At 42.7% G+C, this 8,797-nt stretch overlaps 1 long non-coding RNA gene across 1 annotated transcript; it reads right to left on the bottom strand.

Annotated features, from left to right (window-relative positions):
- Nucleotides 1–1,307: 1,307 nt before the first annotated feature.
- On the bottom strand, nucleotides 1,308–8,797 carry LOC120245036. Its single transcript, XR_005531689.1, has 3 exons — nucleotides 8,687–8,797; nucleotides 8,070–8,140; nucleotides 1,308–1,530 (listed from the first exon to the last, which is right to left on the bottom strand). It is a non-coding gene; the product is annotated as an uncharacterized LOC120245036 (long non-coding RNA).

Here is an 8,797-nt window from a genome sequence, read left to right as displayed (position 1 = left end):
ATAGAGCTAATTCTCTTTTAATCTAAATAATTACAAAATCTCTATTGCAAACCTAATCCCTCCTCCCAAGCTCCCAGCTCTTGTTTTTGATGGCCTGAACATCTTGCCTCTGCTGCAGATGACTTGATTTTAAACCCAATTTATTTCTCCTCTTCTCTCCATCCAACAAAAAATATGGTCCTTCTGATTTTTTTATTACAAAAAATTTTTAATGTTCATTTATTGTTGAGACAGAGAGACAGTGCAAGCGGAGAAGGGAAAGGGGGAAAGGGAGACAGGGAATCTGAAGCAGGCTCCAGGCTCTGAGCTGTCGGCACAGGGCCCAACGCAGGGCTCAAACCCATGAGATCATGACCTGAGCTGAAGTCGGACACCTAACTGACTGAGCCACCCAGGCTCCCCTGGTCCTTTTTAAAAAGTGATTTTTAAAAATTTAATTTTTGTTTTGACCAATGTTATTCATATAAAGCAATATAGTTTTACTTCGTAAACTGGCCATTCCCTGCTCCCCCATTTCCTTCTCCCTAAAAGGCAAATGCTTTCAGACCTTTTAGCTATTTATTTTGGTATTTCTTCCTTATCAAAACATAACCTAAGTTGCTACTTTTTGCATTTTTCCATTGGAGGCATTATGGATCCTACCATTACTATCACACATTTACACTCTCTATCCAGGCATCCTCCCTGAAGACTTAAATCACAATATTGGTTAGATGGATTTTTAACAATTTTTGATGACATCATATTGCTGAGTAACGTCATATTTTTATGGCTACTACTCGTCCTATCTTTTTAAAAATGTTTATTTATTTTTGAGAGAGAGAGAGAAAGAGCAAGCAGGGGATGAGCAGAGAGAGAATCCCAAGCAGGCTCAGCACTATAAGTGCAGAGACTGATATGGGGCTCGAACCCACAAACCTTGAGGTCATGAAACTTGGGGTCAGACGCCCAACTGACTGAGCCGCCCAGGCACCTTGACTCAACCTACAAAAATTTAAAAAATTTTCTTTCCCCTGAAGTTAATAATTGTCTTGGTTTGGGGACACCTGGGTGGCTCAGTCAGTTAAGCGTCTGACTACGGCTCAGGTCATGATCTCCCGGGTTGTGAGTTCGAGCCCCCTGTAGGGCTCTCTGCTGGCAGCACAGAGCCTGCTTCAGATCCTCTGTCCCTGTCTCTCTGACCTCCCTGCTCAAAAATAAATAAACATTAGAAAAGAATTGTCTTGGTTTTTCATTCACTTGGTTGTCTTAATTACCATGAAGTAAGCCCCAAACTGTTCTCTGGGAGAGCAAATATTTTCTCATTGTGTTGGAACTCCTTGGGCAATTTATTAATTTTGTTTCATGGGAGCACCTCTGGAAGAGCCTCTGAACTTCTTCATCCTGGACAGGCTGCCCTCCAGGCCTTCTGGTACAGCTGCTGGTATGGCGTTTCCCTTCCCCGGAGTCGGAATCTTATGTTTCCCAGATCCTCTAACTTCCCTATTTCTTGGCACATCTCTTCTTGATAGCGCATTTTTCAGGAGGTTCCTGAGAAAGAGAAAGTGGTAGGTGAATTTTGCAGGACTTTGCATATCTGAGAACGTATCATGATTCTACCCTAACTCTGTTTTGCCTTTGCTCGTTGGTTCACTCCTTCGTTGCTTCCTTCCTTCCTTCCTATCTATCCTGAGCTATAATTAGTTGTTTGACTATCATCTGAATGCCAAGTTGGGAGTCATTTACCTTTGGAAATGTGAAGGCATCACTCTGTGGTCTGCTTTGCTCCTGAGAAGTCTGAAGCAATATTGATTCCTCAGACTTTAAATATAGCTTTCTCCCCACTATAGAAACTTCAGGAGTTTTTATTTCTTTGTTCTTAATGTTCTGAAATGTCATAATGATGCATCTCGATCTAGATCTGGTTTTTCAATCTGCCATGCTGGATACTGGATGGGCCCTGGAAATCTAGAAATTGATGTTCCTTGATTCTAGAAAATTATCCTTTATGATTTCTTCCTATTTCCTAGTATTTTGATATTAGCCCTTCTCTGATGTTCTTCTTTGTTTTTTTTCTATTTCCTCCTAAGCTTTCTTTTGAAATGTTCATTTCCTTTGTCCTATTTTAATGTAAAAAAGCTCTTTCTTGTTCGCTATTTCTTTTTTAAACTTTCTTGTTCTTGGTTCACGCAGGCAGTATTTTCCCTCGCTGATTGACGCAGAAGAGTCCTTTTTAAAAAGTCTGTTTCCTTCAAGTTGCTTTTTTTCAGTTTGCTTCCGTTTCCTTGCAAAAGGTTTCCCTCGGGTTTGATTCTCGGCTGTGCATTCCCGCTTCTGTGTGCACACAGTGCCTCGATGGTGGGCTTTTCTACAGACACCCTGGCTGGGTGAGGTTTGCCAGTCACCCCTGCAGAGATCTTTCATGAAGATGCTAAGTTTGGCTGCCAGAGCCCTGGGCAGGGCCCCTGCGGGCTTTTGCCAGACTTTGTGAGAATCCAGGAAAGGCGGCTTCTCTGGGAGTCAGCTCTGCAGGAGCAGAGCCTGATGATCAGCTAGTACCTTCTGGAGAACGAGGAAAAGGTGCCCTTGCCCCTGGGTACAGCCTGCACCAGGGCACGGGCTGGTGAACGGAGCGGGAGCTGGATTTCAGGCTCACTCACTCCTTCGGCCAGGTGCCCCGTGCAGGGCTGACCACGTCCCGCTGCGTGTGATGGTTTGGGGTCCAGAGGCTGGTCGGAGGAACAGGACTGGCAGAGCGTGTAAAACTTCGCTTTAATCCCCACCTCACTCATGCTACTAAGCTTGTTGCACATCCCAGAACTCTCCATTTTATCTACTATTTCCAGGGAATAAGCTCTGAAAACGATTAGCCCCACTGACGGTGAAGGAGATCTAATGCCGTCGTTGCTTCCTGAATAGACCGGCAACCTCTTTGTAAATCCCACATTTATTCCTTCGGAGGAGAGCCTGGTGTCACCAGTTCTTGTGTTTTTAGGAAGTTTTTCCTTGCAAAGTATGTTGCTTCCCGGATTTCCTGGTTGAGGGTTAAGTTTCCTAGTTCTGCTAACTCAGTTCCCACTCATCCCTTAGGTTTTCAGCTTCCAAAATTATATTTTATTGCTTTGCTTCTTCCTATCTATCCCTACCTATCTATCCATCTATCTATCTATCTATCTATCTATCTATCATCTATCTATCTATCATCTGTCTATCTATCTATGTATCTTTCTATCATATATGTATCATCATTTTTTAAGTCTACTACCATTTTAGTGACTTCCTGAGAAATGAGAGTTAAATGAGTACTTTTAGTCTGCTTTCTTTTGCCAGAAATTGATCTTGTTTTTACTATGTTGTATATAAGGTAATTTTATGATTGTTTTTTTTTTCTCAATAGTTTCTTCCTTATATTTGTCCCCTTCCATTTCTTCTTGGCTTTTTCATGGTCTCTGCCCAGGTTGAGCACGTGATAACCAGTTTCTGGGGCAAATGTACACATGGCCTGTTGTACTGTTAGACAGCTGCATGGTAGTTATATCATGCCGCACATGGTAGGTGTAGATGATGTATTTGTCTTATACACATGGACTACTTGGCCAGTTTGCTGACTTTTGTACTGTCCTTGAATGACTTGGACTTTGTCACTCCTTGAGATGGGCACAGAAAAAGCATTGCACTGCTGTGTTTGCACAGTGCAAAGAGAAGACATCATCTACTTACTAATGGGTGCAGGTGCATTGAACTCCCCTGATGGCTTTTGCTGAGAAGCCACAAAGGGGCCAAACTTTATTCCGGTCACAAGAGGAAGATTTCAGATTTTCTGTTAGTGAACTTGGTCACTAGAGTAACGAATGGAACCAAGGGATCACAGACTTTTATGGATGAGAGAGTGAAATTCAGAGAGGTAAGTATCACACAGTAAAACAGTTCCCGGGGGGTGGAGTGGGGGAGGCTCTTCCCCTTGGCATGACTCATCTAGCCTCTCAGAACTCCACATCAGCCTATTTCCCCACTTGGTAGGCTTCTTTTCTCCCAACCCTCCTCTCTCCGTAAATCAGGGGTCTTGACCAGATGCTGTCGAAACAACTTGGGTCTACCTCTGTTACTGAAGGGAGCATCATTTTCCCAGACAATGTGGGTCAATTCCTATTCTTCGGCTCCCTTCAGATGATAACATCCTTCTGCTGAACACATACTTCTTTCAGACAGTTATATTATGACATAGTTGGCCAGGTACCTTAATCACTTGGATTATTGAGCTGGGGTAGTTTTTGGGTCTCCATAGCAATATATTTACATCTTAGTATAGGCTATTTCTACAAATTTCAATGATTCTTTATTTGCAGAGACTTTGTCCTCAAAGTCTGTGAGTGAGAGAGCCTAATCAGAACTGCCTATATCCTGGTGATATCATTTATCTACTTCCCAGATTTGTTGGGAGAATCAGGTGAGATGAAGTACATGAAAACACTCTGTCAACAGAAATGTTCTGTAAGGATGCAACACATTGTTTTTGGAGTACATCTTATTCTTTGTTTATAGTCCAGCCTGAAAAAAAGTTAGATGGATTTGGGGCTCCTGGGTGGCTCAGTTGGTTAAGCGTCCGACTTTGCTCAGGTCATGATCTTGCAGTTTGGGAGTTTGAGCCCCGCATTGGGCTCTGTGCTGATGGCTCAGAACCTGGAGCCTGCTTCGGATTCTGTGTGTGTCTCTCTCTCTGCCCCTCCCCCGCTCATGCTCTGCCCCTCTTTGTTTCAAATATAAACACTAAAAAAATGTTTTTAGAAAGTTAGATGGATTAGAAAAGGAACTTTAGGGGCGCCTGGGTGGCTTAGTCGGTTAAGCGTCCGACTTTCGCTTAGGTCATGATCTCGCGGTTCGTGGGTTGGAGCCCCGCGTCGGGCTCTGTGCTGACTGCCAGCTCAGAGCCTGGAGCCTGTTTCAGTCTGTGACTCCTTCTGTCTCTGACCCTCCCCCGCCCCTGCTCACGCTGTCTCTCTCTCTCTCTCTCTCTCTCCTAGAAATAAATAAAAAACATTTTAAAAAAAAAAGGAACTTTAATCAGAAAAGAAGTTCTATAATTTAATTGACCTTTAGATATAAAGTTAATGCAAGCTGACTTACTGTGTATACAAAAGAACAACAGCTAGACCTTTGTTAGTTATTTTTTCTTTCTTCCATTTTTTTGCAGTGGGCTTGAGATTTTTCATCTGAAAATGCCTGCTCCCTCCCAATATTAACAAATAAATCAGGCTTGTTTGTGTTCAGTCCTACATAGAAATTATGTTCATTTTGCAACAATAGTTAGTTTGAAATAGAACTGAAGTAGACTCAAATACCACAGAATACTCTAATACTAATTTTTGAAATTCCAGTGGTTCTCTGTCCATGAGTCTTTTAATGCTAGATTATGAGTCTCCAACCTTTAAAAAAAATGTAAGCACATTAACTAACACTTATTTTTTTCTCTCTGTGTTTTGGTATCACTGTTAATTATAAATTTCATCAATCATATTTGAGTAACAGTTTTTATGTATTTACATTTGAGGAGGGGAAAATATGAAATTTTCCATGCTATTATCCTTCAGTGCACTTTGCCTGATTCAGGTCTAGCATGAATTGATTTCACAGTTAGGTTTTCACACATTCAAGCACCAGAGGATAAGCAGGTCATAATTCTAGATGATGTATGTTAATATGAAAGTGTCAACTCTCAGAATACAGAAAAGGCATACTTAGGAAAGGATTTTTCATTCTTTCCAGCATTCTGGGGGCTGAAAATCCTCTTCTAATTGTCAGATTTTGAGTTTTTCCTATTTTTTAATTTTAAAAACTATACTCCAAGCCAGTGAAATAGACAGCGACTTCCTTCTGTCCTTCCCTTCTGCGTTCCCTGCCTCCATCCCTCTGTCATTTACTAGATGGCGTGATTCTAAAGGACAGAACTGAATTCCAGTTGAGAAGTTGATTCCTGTCGGAGAGTTGGGCATGTACTTTTACGGGAGTAATGCTTGTTTGTGGGCATTTTCCCTTCCGCAGCTGTAAGATCCATATGGAGGATGTGGTCCTGGTGGTATTCTTCATACTTACCAAAAGTGCCTGGCATCAGTCAAACTTTCCTGAATGAGTTCATCGATACAGCTGGTGTCATCACAATTTCGAGAATCATATTGTATTGCCCGAAGTCAATAAGTACAATTCATTTTGAGTACAGATCTGTAGGTTCACATGAGGCTCAAACAAGGAGAAACAGGGGAGCCTGGGTGGCTCAGTTGGCTGGGGGTCCGGCTCTTGATTTTGGCTCAGATCGTGATCCCACGGTTGTGGATAGAACCTTTGTGCCTTGGGCTCCGTCCTGGGCGTGGAGCCTGCTTGGGATAGTATCTCTCTCTCTCTCTCTCTCTCTCTCTCTCTCTCTTTCACTAACCGCCACCCCCCCCCCGCCCCCCACCCGCCAGCTTGTGTTCTCTGTCAAAATAAATAAGTAAACATTTAGAAAAACACAAGGAGAAACAGGTCCTGGTCCCTGTGCTTTTGTACAGAACATTTCTCTTTCAGAAAAAAAGTGGAACTTAAGATTCACAGACAAAATTGCAAGGTGAATACCACTGTACTTTCTCTCAGATTTTGCTGACTATTTGGGCATTGTCCTCAGATATTACACACAGCTTTGTTTTTCCCTGGGTCTGCTTACTTAGCCGACACTTACCTGTCTCCTATCTCAGCGCCCAGAGTCTAGAGTTGTATGTAATTAAAGTGTTAAGTAAACCCAACTTTCCCATGTATTAAACAAAGACAAAACCTTTTATTAAAGGATTATGCATAAAGTACTCATATCAGATCTACCTATGGGAAAATTGTAGTAGCTTTACAATGTTTCTATTGCTTGACATTGTCCCTTAATTTTAGCCGTTTTTTTAAAAAAAAGTTCATTTATTTTGAGAGAGAAAGCATGAGCCATGCTCACCGTGGAGCATGACACGGGGCTCAATCCCACGATCCTGGGATCGTGGCCTGAACCTGCATCAAGAGTTGGACATTCAACTGACTGAGCTGCCCAGGCACCCTGATTTCAGCCATTCTAAAGTATGTAGTTTTGATTCACATTTTCCTGATGAGTAATCCTGGCGGGCCCCTTCTCACATGCTAGTTGACTTTTGGATTATCTTTCGTGAAGTGCCTGCTTACGTGGTTAGTTGTTTTGCCTGTTAGTTTTGAACAGACTGTCTTTTTCATATTGATTTTTAGGAGTTCTTTTCACATTCTGAACATAAATCCTTTGTCTCCCCAAGGTCTGTGGTTTGTACTCTCACTCTCTTGATGATGCCTTTGGATGAACAGATGTTCTTTTGTGTTTTAAAAGCTTTGCCTATCACAAGGTCATTTTCAGAAGTTTTGTTATTTTAACTTTCATATTGTAGATCTAAGATCCATCTCAGATTAATTGTTTGGTATGGTGCCCCATAGCATTTTAATTATAGCCTAAGAAAAATGAGCTCTCTCTGTCTTTCTCAAAGACCTTGGTTCTCACATCTATTACTTTTTCTGAATATGGTCACTGCAACTTCAGCTAGGTTACTGGAGAAGCTAAGAAGATGTTTTAGGGAAGGAAAGCCTTTCTTCTCAAGTCCTATCTCTTAAGTGTCCACTGTTGTAGCTTTGAGTCTATGTCCACTTATGTTCTAGGGAAATTCTTATTCACAAGCATGAGGCCACTGTGCAAAACTTATAACTTGTTTAGAAGTTGTGGAAAAGTCACAAACTAGATTTCCTGTTTCAAAACAAAAAGGAACCAAGTTAAAGAGACGGGAAAGACTTTATTGAAGGCTATAGTAAGAAGGTAATATAAAATAAGTTCAGCCTGGGCTCACCTCCACTAAAGCAGGGGGCTTTTTAAGGGCTGAGATGAGCAAATGAGAGATTATTGGAAGATTTGGGGCCATCTGTGTTTGTGAATGGAATTTTCCAAAGGAACAATACATTTCTTACCATTTTATGATAGTAGGTCGTTTTGCAACATGGAGCAAGCCCCCCCCCCCCCCCCCCCCCCCCCCCCCCCCCCCCCCGTCCTCCTGAAATTAGGCTCTTACCTTCCCATAGGGACTAGGAGATAACTCCACTATCTCCTTTGATGACATTTCAAAGAGATGGCTCCCAGGTCCTTGTGAAAAATATTTCTGGGTTGAAAAACTAACAGGAGGATTTAAGAGAAGATTGACATACGTCTTAGAGGGGTAGAAAATCAACAGTTATGAATGTTCTTTAAAAAAAAAAAAAAGCTCTAAGCAAAGGGAGGCTGGGAGCCTCCAGTCAGAAAGAAGCCTGTCTAAAGTTTAGTTCAGCTGAGGGAATCACCTTCTTCTCGGAGACCTGGTAAGGATACTATTCGTAAGCACATGCCAGAGTTACCACCTGCTCCCCATGCCGACTGCTCTCTCTGCCTGCAGAGATGCCAGGGCTCTGCAGGGGTGACAGCCCAGCTAGGGAGCACCCTGGGAGCTGATGGTTCTCAGGACTGTGGGTGGGATGCACGAGCATGTGCGCTTAACACCTGTGTCAGCAGGTGTAAAAGAAAGACCCTCCGGTCCTCCTTGGTTCTGAACTGGACGCCATTGGCCAGCTGTGCCTGTCTGGGGTCAGGACTAAGGGCCTCAGTGGGTGGCCCTGTGGAAGTCTGTATCCTTCTCCCAAAGCCCTCCCTTCTTACCTGGGCTGGTGAGGCTGGAGACTGTTTCTTCCTGTTTGAGCTCTGCTCTGTCTCCTGCACTCACTCTCTGCCAACTTTGTCCTTTATTTCGGGGCCTAGAGAAGTTTTACC

The sequence above is a fragment of the Hyaena hyaena genome, unplaced genomic scaffold, assembly GCF_003009895.1.
Source record: "Hyaena hyaena isolate Hyena2069 unplaced genomic scaffold, ASM300989v1 scaffold_399, whole genome shotgun sequence".
Classification (NCBI taxonomy): Eukaryota; Metazoa; Chordata; class Mammalia; order Carnivora; family Hyaenidae; genus Hyaena; species Hyaena hyaena.
The sequence above is the reverse complement of the archived record's forward strand: the minus strand, read 5'-3'. Positions and strand labels throughout refer to the sequence as shown.